Here is a 13,012-nt window from a genome sequence, read left to right on the forward strand (position 1 = left end):
ATTGCAGGAACTTCAAACCGGCACAATTAAACAGACTGAGAAACCAGAGTAAAGTTTCCCCTGCAACCAGTTCACTTTGTTCTAGATGAACGAAAGTTTCTCCACATGCTCAGATGTGAGAGATAAGTGTGTGTCAAAGACGTCCTTCACCTAGCTTGTTGGGAACACAAAGTTTCTTTTCAGTTGCAAAATCCACTCCATACATATATATGGGGAGATTCTGGCTCCAACTCTCTTTTACAGTGAAAACTGCAGGAACTTCAAACCGACACTAGGAAACAGACTGAGGAACCAGAGTAAAAGTTTTCCCTGCAACCCGTTCCCTTGGTGCTAGATGAACGAACGTGTCTCCACATGCTCAGATCTCAGAGATAAATGTGTGTGAGCGCCGTCCTTCACCTAGCTCGTTGGGAACACAAAGTTTCTTTTCTGTTGCAAACTCCACTCCATACATATATATGTGGAGGTACAAGCCCAAACTTGGATTTACAGTGAAATATGCTGGAACTTCATAACGGCACTAGGAAACAGAGTGAGGAACCAGAGTGTAAGTTTCCCCTGCTCCCCGTTTCCTTTGTGCTAGATCAACGAACGTCTCTCCACATGCTCAGTTCTGAGAGATAAGTGTGTCTGAAAGCCGTCCTTCAACTAGCTTGTTGGGAACACAAAGTTTCTTTTCAGTTGCAAACTCCACTCCATACATTTATAACGGGAGGTACTAGCTCCAACTTGGTTTTACAGTGAAAACTGCAGGAACATCTAACCGGCACTAGGAAACAGACTGAGAAACCAGAGTAAAAGTTTCTCCTGCAACTAGTTCCCTTTGTGCTAGATGAACGAACGTCTCTCCACATGCTCAGTTCTGAGAGTTATGTGTGTGTGAAAGCCGTCCTTCACCTTGCTTGTTGGGAACACAAAGATTCTTTTCAGTTGCAAACTCCAATCCATACATATATACGGGGAGGTACTGGCTCCAAATTGGTTTTACAGTGAAAACTGCAGGAACTTCAAACCGGCACTAGAAAACAGACAGAGATACCAGAGTAAAAGTTTCTCCTGCAACACGTTCCTTTTGTGCTAGATGAACGAACGTCTCTCCACATGCTCAGTTCTGAGATTTATGTGTGTGTTAAAGCCGTCCTTCACCTAGCTTGTTGGGAACACAAAGTTTCTTTTCAGTTGCAAACTCCTCTCCATACATATATATGGGGAGTTACTAGCTCCAACTCGGTTTTACAGAGAAAAATTCAGGAACTTCAAAACGGCACTAGGAGACAGACTGAGAAACCAGAGTAAAGTTTCTCCTGCAACCCGTTCCCTTGGTGCTAGATGAACGAACGTCTCTCCACATGCTGAGTTCTGAGAGATAAGTGTGTGTGAAAGCCGTCCTTCACCTAACTTGTTGGGAACACAAATTTTCTTTTCAGTTGCAAACTCCACTCCATACATATATATGGTAGTTATCAGCTCCAACATTGTTTTACAGAGAAAACTGCAGGAAATTCAAACCGGCAATAGGAAACAGACTGAGAAACCATAGTAAATTTTCTCCTGCCAACATTTCCCTTTGTGATAAATGAACGATGGTCTCTCCACATGATCAGATCTTAGAGATAATTGTGTGTGAAAGCCATACTTCACTTAGCTTGTTGGGAACACAAAGTTACTTTGAAGTTGCCAACTCCACTCCATACATATATATGGGGAGATACTGGCTCCAACTCGCTTTTACAGTGAAAACTGCAGGAACTTTAAACCGGCACTAGGAAACAGACTGAGGAACCAGAGTAAAAAATTTTTCCTGCAACCCTTTCCCTTGGTGCTAGATGAACGAACGTGTCTCCACATGCTCAGATCTCAGAGATAAATGTGTGTGAGCACCGTACTTCATCCAGTTGGTTGGGAACACAAAGTTTCCTTTCACTTGCAACCTCCACTCCATACATACATATCGGGAAGTACTAGCTACAACTTGGTTTTACAGTGAAAACTGCAGGAACGTAAAATCGGCACTAGGAAACAGACTGAGGAACCAGAGTATAAGTTTCTCCTGCAACCCGTTCCCTTGGTGCTAGATGAACGAACGTCTCTCCTCATGCTGAGTTCTGAGAGATAAGTGTGTGTGAAAGCCGTCCTTCACCTACCTTGTTGGGAACACAAAGTTTCTTTTCAGTTGCAAACTCCACTCCATACATATATATGGGGAGGTACAAGCCCAAACTTGGTTTTACAGTGAAATATGCTGGAACTTCATACCGGCACTAGGAAACAGAGTTAGGAACCAGAGTGTAAGTTTCCCCTGCACCCCGTTTCCTTTGTGCTAGATCAACGAACTTCTCTCCACATGCTCAGTTCTGAGAGATAAGTGTCTGTGAAAGCCGTCTTTAACATTGCTTGTTGGGAACACAAAGTTTCTGTTCAGTTGCAAACTTCAATCCATACATATATATGGGGAGGTATCAGCTCCAACTTAGTTTTACAGAGAAAACTGCAGGAACTTCAAACCGGCACTAAGAAACAGACTGAGGAAACAGAGTATAAGTTTCTTGCAACCCGTTCCTTCTGTGCTAGTAGAACGAACGTCTCTCCACATGCTCAGATCTGAGAGATAAGTGTGTCTGAAAGCCGTCCTTCACCTAGCTTGTTGGGAACACAAAGATTCTTTTCAGTTGCAAACTCCACTCCATACATATATAACGGGAGGTACTAGATCCAACTTGGTTTTACAGTGAAAACTGCAGGAAAATCTAACCGGCACTAGGAAACAGACTGAGAAACCATAGTAAAGTTTCTCCTGCCAACAATTCTCTTTGTGCTAGATGAACGAACGTCTCTCCACATGCTCAGATCTGAGAGATAATTGTGTGTGAATGCCGTCCTTCACCTAGCTTGTAGGGAACACAAAGTTACTTTCATTTGCAAACTCCACTCCATACATATATATGGGGAGGTACTGGCTCCAAATTGGTTTTACAGTGAAAACTGCAGGAACTTCAAACCGGCACCAGAAAACAGACTGAGATACCAGATTAAAAGTTTCCCCTGCAACTCGTTCCATTTGTGCTAGATGAACGAACGTCTCTCCATATGCTGAGTTCTGAGAGATAATTGTGTGTGAAAGCCGTCTTTCACCTAGCTTGTTGGGAACACAAAGTTTCTTTTCACTTGCAAACTCCACTCCATACATATATATGGGGAGATTCTGGCTCCAAATTGGTTTTACAGTGAAAACTGCAGGAAATTCAATCAGGCACTAGGAAACAGACTGAGATACCAGAGTAAAAGTTTCTCCTGCAACCCGTTCCCTTTGTGCTAGATGAACGAACGTCTCTCCACATGCTCAGTTCTGAGAGATAAGTGTGTGTGAAAGCCGTCCTTCACCTAGCTTCTTGGGAACACAAAGTTACTTTTCAGTTGTAAACTCCAATCTATACATATATATGGGTAGGTACTAGCTCCAACTCCATTTTACAGTGGAAACTGCTGGAATTTCAAACCGGCACTAGGAAACAGTCTGAGAAACCATAGTAAAGTTTCTCCTGCCAACAGTTCCCTTTGTGCTAGATGAACGAACCTATCTCCACATGCTCAGGTCTGAGAGATAATTGTGTGTGAAAGCCGTCCTTCACCTAGCTTGTTTGGAACACAAAGTTTCTTTTCAGTTGCAAAATCCACTCCATACATATATATGGGGAGGTTCTAGCTCAAACAGTGTGTTACAGTGAAAATTGCAGGAACTTCAAACCGGCACATTTAAACAGACTGAGAAACCAGAGTAAAGTTTCTCCTGCAAACAGTTCACTTTGTTCTAGATGAACGAACGTCTCTCCACATGCTCATATGTGAGAGATAAGTGTGTGTGAAAGACGTCCTTCACCTAGCTTGTTGGGAACACAAAGTTTCTTTTCAGTTGCAAACTCCACTCCATACATATATATCGGGAGGTACTAGCTCCAACTCGGTTTTACAGTGAAAACTGCAGGAACGTCAAACCGGCACTAGGAAACATAGTGAGAAACCAGAGTAAAAGTTTCGCCTGAAAAACTTTCCCTTTGTTCTAGATGAACGAACGTCTCTCCACATGCTCAGTTCTGAGAGATAAGTGTGTGTGAAAGCCAAATTTCACCTAGCTTGTTGGGAACACAAATTTCTTTTCAGTTGCAAACTCCACTCCATACATATATATGGGTAGGTACTGGCTCCAACTTGGTTTTACAGTGAAAACTGCAGGAACTTCAAACCGGCACTAGGAAACAGACTGAGAAAACAGAGTAAAAGTTACTCCTGCAACTCGTTCATTTTGTGCTAGATGAACGAACGTTTCTCCACATGCTCAGTTCGGAGAGATAATTGTGTGGGAAAGCCGTCCTTCAATTATCTTGTTGGGAACACAAAGTTTCTTTTCTGTTGCAAACCCCTCTCCATACATATATATGAGTAGGTAATGGCTCCAACTTGGTTCTATAGTGAAAACTGCAGGAACTTCAAACCGGCACAAGGAAACAGACTGAGAAACCAGAGTAAAAGATACTCCTGCAACTCGTTCTTTTTGTGCTAGATGAACGAACATTTCTCCACATGCTCAGTTCTGAGAGATAATTGTGTGTGAAAGCCGTCCTTCAACTAGCTTTTTGGGAACAGAAAGATTCTTTTCAGTTGCAAACTCCACTCCATACATATATATCGGGAGGTACAAGCTCCAACTCGGTTTTACAATGAAAACTGCATGAACGTCAAAACGGCACTAGGAAACTGACTGAGAAACCAGAGTTAAAGTTCCTCTGCAACCCGTTCCCTTTGTGCTAGATGAACGAACGTCTCTCCACATGCTCAGTTCTGAGAGATACGTGTGTGTGAAAGCCGTACTTCACCTATCTTGTTGGGAACACAAAGTTTCTTTTCAGTTGCAATCTCCACTCCATACATATATATGTGGTGGTACTACTTCCACCTTGATTTTACAGTGAAAACTGCAGGAACTTCAAACCGGCACTAGGAAACAGACTGAGAAAACATAGTAAACTTTCTCCTGCAACCAGTACCTATGTGCTAGATGAACGAACGTCTCTCCACATGCTCAGTTCTGAGAGATAATTGTGTGTGAAAACCGTCCTTCAACTAGCTTGTTTGGAACACAAAGTTACTTTTCAGTTGTAAACTCCACTCCATACATATATATGGGTAGGTACTAGCTCCAACTCGATTTTACAGTGAGAACTGCTGGAACTTCAAACCGGCACTAGGAAACAGACTGAGAAAACATAGTAAACTTTCTCCTGCAAAAAGTTCCTATGTGCTAGATGAACGAACGTCTCTCCACATGCTCAGTTCTGAGATATAAGTGTGTATGAAAGCCGTCCTTCACGTAGCTTGTTGGGAACACAAAGTTACTTTCAGTTGCCAAATCCACTCCATACATATATATGGGGAGGTACTGGCTCCAACTCGGCTTTACATTGAAAAATGCAGGAAATTCAAACCGGCACTAGGAAACAGACTGAGGAACCAGAGTAAAAGTTTCTCCTGCAACCCGTTCCCTTGGTGCTAGATGAACGAATGTCTCTCCACATGCTCAGTTCTGAGAGTTAAGTGTGTGTGAAAGCCGTCCTTCATCCAGCTGGTTGGGAACACAAAGTTTCCTTTCACTTGCAACCTCCACTCCATACATATATATCGGGAAGTACTACTTCCAACTTGGTTTTACAGTGAATACTGCAGGAACGTAAAACCGGCACTAGGAAACAGACTGAGGAACCAGAGTATAAGTTTCTCCTGCAACCCGTTCCCTTTGTGCTTGATGAACGAACGTCTCTCCACATGCTCAGTTCTGAGAGATAAGTGTGTGTTAAAGCCGTCCGTCACCTAGCTTGTTGGGACCACAAAGCTTCTTTTCAGTTGCAAACTCCTCTCCATACATATATATGGGGAGGTAAAAGCTCCAACTCGGTTTTACTGTGAAAACTGCTGGAACTTCAAACCGACACTAGGAAACAGACTGAGAAACAATAGTAAAGATTCCCCTGCAACCTGTTCCCTTTGTGCTAGATGAACGAACGTCTCTCCACATGCTCAGATCTGAGAGATAATTGTGTGTGAATGCCGTCCTTCACCTAGCTTGTAGGGAACACAAAGTTACTTTCATTTGCCAACTCCACTCCATACATATATATGGGGAGGTACTGGCTCCAAATTGGTTTTACAGTGAAAACTGCAGGAACTTCAAACCGGCACTAGAAAACAGACTGAGATACCAGATTAAAAGTTTCCCCTGCAACTCGTTCCATTTGTGCTAGATGAACGAACGTCTCTCCATATGCTGAGTTCTGAGAGATAATTGTGTGTGAAAGCCGTCTTTCACCTAGCTTGTTGGGAACACAAAGTTTCTTTTCACTTGCAAACTCCACTCCATACATATATATGGGGAGATTCTGGCTCCAAATTGGTTTTACAGTGAAAACTGCAGGAAATTCAATCAGGCACTAGGAAACAGACTGAGATACCAGAGTAAAAGTTTCTCCTGCAACCCGTTCCCTTTGTGCTAGATGAACGAACGTCTCTCCACATGCTCAGTTCTGAGAGATAAGTGTGTGTGAAAGCCGTCCTTCACCTAGCTTCTTGGGAACACAAAGTTACTTTTCAGTTGTAAACTCCAATCTATACATATATATGGGTAGGTACTAGCTCCAACTCCATTTTACAGTGGAAACTGCTGGAATTTCAAACCGGCACTAGGAAACAGTCTGAGAAACCATAGTAAAGTTTCCCCTGCCAACAGTTCCCTTTGTGCTAGATGAACGAACCTATCTCCACATGCTCAGGTCTGAGAGATAATTGTGTGTGAAAGCCGTCCTTCACCTAGCTTGTTGTGAACACAAAGTTAATTTCAGTTGCCAACTCCAGTCCATACATATATATGGGGAGGTACTGGCTCCAACTCGGCTTTACAGTGAAAACTGCAGGAACTTCAAACCGGCACTAGGAAACAGACTGGGGAACCAGAGTAAAAGTTTCTCCTGCAACCCGTTCCCTTTGTGCTAGATGAACGAACGTGTCTCCACATGCTCAGTTCTGAGAGATAACTGTGTGTGAGCGCCGTACTTCATCCAGCTGGTTGGGAAAACAAAGTTTCCTTTCACTTGCAACCTCCACTCCATACATATATATCGGGAAGTACTAGCTCCAACTTGGTTTTACAGAGAAAATTGCAGGAACGTAAAATCGGCACTAGGAAACAGACTGAGGAACCAGAGTATAAGTTTCCCCTGCAACCCGTTCCTTTGTGCTAGATGAACGAACGTCTCTCCACTTGCTCAGTTCTGAGAGATAAGTGTGTATGAAAGCCGTCCTTCAACTAGCTTGTTTGGAACACAAAGTTTCTTTTCAGTTGCAAAATCCACTCCATACATATATATGGGGAGGTACTAGCTCCAACTCGATTTACAGTGAAAACTGCAGGAACTTCAAACCGGCACTAGAAAACAGACTGAGAATTCAGAGTAAAATTTCTCCTGCTACCCGTTCCCCTTTTGCTAAATGAACGAACGTTTCTCCAAATGCTCAGTGCTGAGAGATAATTGAGTTTGAAAGACGTCCTTCACATAGCTTGTTGGGAACACAAAGTTTCTTTTCAGTTTCAAACCCCACTCCATACATATATATGAGTAGGTAATGGCTCCAACTTGGTTCTATAGTGAAAACTGCAGGAACTTCAAACCGGCACAAGGAAACAGACTGAGAAACCAGAGTAAAAGATACTCCTGCAACTCGTTCCTTTTGTGCTAGATGAACGAACGTTTCTCCACATGCTCAGTTCTGAGAGATAATTGTGTGTGAAAGCCGTCCTTCAACTAGATTTTTGGGAACACAAAGATTCTTTTCAGTTGCAAACTCCAATCCATAGATATATATCGGGAGGTACAAGCTCCAACTCGGTTTTACAGTGAAAACTGCAGGAACGTAATATCGGCACTAGGAAACATTCTGAGGAACCAGAGTATGAGTTTCCCCTGCAACCCTTTCCTTTGTGCTAGATTAACGAACGTCTCTCCACTTGCTCAGTTCTGAGAGATAAGTGTCTGTGAAAGCCGTCCTTCAACTAGCTTGTTTGGAACACAAAGTTTCTTTTCAGTTGCAAAATCCACTCCATACATATATATGGGGAGGTTCTAGCTCAAACAGTGTGTTACAGTGAAAATTGCAGGAACTTCAAACCGGCACATTTAAACAGACTGAGAAACCAGAGTAAAGTTTCTCCTGCAAACAGTTCACTTTGTTCTAGATGAACGAACGTCTCTCCACATGCTCATATGTGAGAGATAAGTGTGTGTGAAAGACGTCCTTCACCTAGCTTGTTGGGAACACAAAGTTTCTTTTCAGTTGCAAACTCCACTCCATACATATATATCGGGAGGTACTAGCTCCAACTCGGTTTTACAGTGAAAACTGCAGGAACGTCAAACCGGCACTAGGAAACATAGTGAGAAACCAGAGTAAAAGTTTCGCCTGAAAAACTTTCCCTTTGTTCTAGATGAACGAACGTCTCTCCACATGCTCAGTTCTGAGAGATAAGTGTGTGTGAAAGCCAAATTTCACCTAGCTTGTTGGGAACACAAATTTCTTTTCAGTTGCAAACTCCACTCCATACATATATATGGGTAGGTACTGGCTCCAACTTGGTTTTACAGTGAAAACTGCAGGAACTTCAAACCGGCACTAGGAAACAGACTGAGAAAACAGAGTAAAAGTTACTCCTGCAACTCGTTCATTTTGTGCTAGATGAACGAACGTTTCTCCACATGCTCAGTTCGGAGAGATAATTGTGTGGGAAAGCCGTCCTTCAATTATCTTGTTGGGAACACAGAGTTTCTTTTCTGTTGCAAACCCCTCTCCATACATATATATGAGTAGGTAATGGCTCCAACTTGGTTCTATAGTGAAAACTGCAGGAACTTCAAACCGGCACAAGGAAACAGACTGAGAAACCAGAGTAAAAGATACTCCTGCAACTCGTTCTTTTTGTGCTAGATGAACGAACATTTCTCCACATGCTCAGTTCTGAGAGATAATTGTGTGTGAAAGCCGTCCTTCAACTAGCTTTTTGGGAACAGAAAGATTCTTTTCAGTTGCAAACTCCACTCCATACATATATATCGGGAGGTACAAGCTCCAACTCGGTTTTACAATGAAAACTGCATGAACGTCAAAACGGCACTAGGAAACTGACTGAGAAACCAGAGTTAAAGTTCCTCTGCAACCCGTTCCCTTTGTGCTAGATGAACGAACGTCTCTCCACATGCTCAGTTCTGAGAGATACGTGTGTGTGAAAGCCGTACTTCACCTATCTTGTTGGGAACACAAAGTTTCTTTTCAGTTGCAATCTCCACTCCATACATATATATGTGGTGGTACTACTTCCACCTTGATTTTACAGTGAAAACTGCAGGAACTTCAAACCGGCACTAGGAAACAGACTGAGAAAACATAGTAAACTTTCTCCTGCAACCAGTACCTATGTGCTAGATGAACGAACGTCTCTCCACATGCTCAGTTCTGAGAGATAATTGTGTGTGAAAACCGTCTTTCAACTAGCTTGTTTGGAACACAAAGTTACTTTTCAGTTGTAAACTCCACTCCATACATATATATGGGTAGGTACTAGCTCCAACTCGATTTTACAGTGAGAACTGCTGGAACTTCAAACCGGCACTAGGAAACAGACTGAGAAAACATAGTAAACTTTCTCCTGCAAAAAGTTCCTATGTGCTAGATGAACGAACGTCTCTCCACATGCTCAGTTCTGAGATATAAGTGTGTATGAAAGCCGCCCTTCACGTAGCTTGTTGGGAACACAAAGTTACTTTCAGTTGCCAAATCCACTCCATACATATATATGGGGAGGTACTGGCTCCAACTCGGCTTTACATTGAAAAATGCAGGAACTTCAAACCGGCACTAGGAAACAGACTGAGGAACCAGAGTAAAAGTTTCTCCTGCTACCCGTTTCCTTGGTGCTAGATGAACGAATGTCTCTCCACATGCTCAGTTCTGAGAGTTAAGTGTGTGTGAAAGCCGTCCTTCATCCAGCTGGTTGGGAACACAAAGTTTCCTTTCACTTGCAACCTCCACTCCACACATATATATCGGGAAGTACTACTTCCAACTTGGTTTTACAGTGAATACTGCAGGAACGTAAAACCGGCACTAGGAAACAGACTGAGGAACCAGAGTATAAGTTTCTCCTGCAACCCGTTCCCTTTGTGCTTGATGAACGAACGTCTCTCCACATGCTCAGTTCTGAGAGATAAGTGTGTGTGAAAGCCGTCCTTCACCTAGCTTGTTGGGACCACAAAGCTTCTTTTCAGTTGCAAACTCCTCTCCATACATATATATGGGGAGGTAAAAGCTCCAACTCGGTTTTACTGTGAAAACTGCTGGAACTTCAAACCGACACTAGGAAACAGACTGAGAAACAATAGTAAAGATTCCCCTGCAACCTGTTCCCTTTGTGCTAGATGAACGAACGTCTCTCCACATGCTCAGATCTGAGAGATAATTGTGTGTGAATGCCGTCCTTCACCTAGCTTGTAGGGAACACAAAGTTACTTTCATTTGCCAACTCCACTCCATACATATATATGGGGAGGTACTGGCTCCAAATTGGTTTTACAGTGAAAACTGCAGGAACTTCAAACCGGCACTAGAAAACAGACTGAGATACCAGATTAAAAGTTTCCCCTGCAACTCGTTCCATTTGTGCTAGATGAACGAACGTCTCTCCATATGCTGAGTTCTGAGAGATAATTGTGTGTGAAAGCCGTCTTTCACCTAGCTTGTTGGGAACACAAAGTTTCTTTTCACTTGAAAACTCCACTCCATACATATATATGGGGAGATTCTGGCTCCAAATTGGTTTTACAGTGAAAACTGCAGGAAATTCAATCAGGCACTAGGAAACAGACTGAGATACCAGAGTAAAAGTTTCTCCTGCAACCCGTTCCCTTTGTGCTAGATGAACGAACGTGTCTCCACATGCTCAGTTCTGAGAGATAACTGTGTGTGAGCGCCGTACTTCATCCAGCTGGTTGGGAAAACAAAGTTTCCTTTCACTTGCAACCTCCACTCCATACATATATATCGGGAAGTACTAGCTCCAACTTGGTTTTACAGAGAAAATTGCAGGAACGTAAAATCGGCACTAGGAAACAGACTGAGGAACCAGAGTATAAGTTTCCCCTGCAACCCGTTCCTTTGTGCTAGATGAACGAACGTCTCTCCACTTGCTCAGTTCTGAGAGATAAGTGTGTATGAAAGCCGTCCTTCAACTAGCTTGTTTGGAACACAAAGTTTCTTTTCAGTTGCAAAATCCACTCCATACATATATATGGGGAGGTACTAGCTCCAACTCGATTTACAGTGAAAACTGCAGGAACTTCAAACCGGCACTAGAAAACAGACTGAGAATTCAGAGTAAAATTTCTCCTGCTACCCGTTCCCCTTTTGCTAAATGAACGAACGTTTCTCCAAATGCTCAGTGCTGAGAGATAATTGAGTTTGAAAGACGTCCTTCACATAGCTTGTTGGGAACACAAAGTTTCTTTTCAGTTTCAAACCCCACTCCATACATATATATGAGTAGGTAATGGCTCCAACTTGGTTCTATAGTGAAAACTGCAGGAACTTCAAACCGGCACAAGGAAACAGACTGAGAAACCAGAGTAAAAGATACTCCTGCAACTCGTTCCTTTTGTGCTAGATGAACGAACGTTTCTCCACATGCTCAGTTCTGAGAGATAATTGTGTGTGAAAGCCGTCCTTCAACTAGCTTTTTGGGAACACAAAGATTCTTTTCAGTTGCAAACTCCAATCCATAGATATATATCGGGAGGTACAAGCTCCAACTCGGTTTTACAGTGAAAACTGCAGGAACGTAATATCGGCACTAGGAAACATTCTGAGGAACCAGAGTATGAGTTTCCCCTGCAACCCTTTCCTTTGTGCTAGATTAACGAACGTCTCTCCACTTGCTCAGTTCTGAGAGATAAGTGTCTGTGAAAGCCGTCCTTCAACTAGCTTGTTTGGAACACAAAGTTTCTTTTCAGTTGCAAAATCCACTCCATACATATATATGGGGAGGTTCTAGCTCAAACAGTGTGTTACAGTGAAAATTGCAGGAACTTCAAACCGGCACATTTAAACAGACTGAGAAACCAGAGTAAAGTTTCTCCTGCAAACAGTTCACTTTGTTCTAGATGAACGAACGTCTCTCCACATGCTCATATGTGAGAGATAAGTGTGTGTGAAAGACGTCCTTCACCTAGCTTGTTGGGAACACAAAGTTTCTTTTCAGTTGCAAACTCCACTCCATACATATATATCGGGAGGTACTAGCTCCAACTCGGTTTTACAGTGAAAACTGCAGGAACGTCAAACCGGCACTAGGAAACATAGTGAGAAACCAGAGTAAAAGTTTCGCCTGAAAAACTTTCCCTTTGTTCTAGATGAACGAACGTCTCTCCACATGCTCAGTTCTGAGAGATAAGTGTGTGTGAAAGCCAAATTTCACCTAGCTTGTTGGGAACACAAATTTCTTTTCAGTTGCAAACTCCACTCCATACATATATATGGGTAGGTACTGGCTCCAACTTGGTTTTACAGTGAAAACTGCAGGAACTTCAAACCGGCACTAGGAAACAGACTGAGAAAACAGAGTAAAAGTTACTCCTGCAACTCGTTCATTTTGTGCTAGATGAACGAACGTTTCTCCACATGCTCAGTTCGGAGAGATAATTGTGTGGGAAAGCCGTCCTTCAATTATCTTGTTGGGAACACAGAGTTTCTTTTCTGTTGCAAACCCCTCTCCATACATATATATGAGTAGGTAATGGCTCCAACTTGGTTCTATAGTGAAAACTGCAGGAACTTCAAACCGGCACAAGGAAACAGACTGAGAAACCAGAGTAAAAGATACTCCTGCAACTCGTTCTTTTTGTGCTAGATGAACGAACATTTCTCC

The sequence above is a fragment of the Camelus dromedarius genome, chromosome 23 (genome assembly GCF_036321535.1).
Source record: "Camelus dromedarius isolate mCamDro1 chromosome 23, mCamDro1.pat, whole genome shotgun sequence".
In the NCBI taxonomy this organism is placed as follows: domain Eukaryota; kingdom Metazoa; phylum Chordata; class Mammalia; order Artiodactyla; family Camelidae; genus Camelus; species Camelus dromedarius.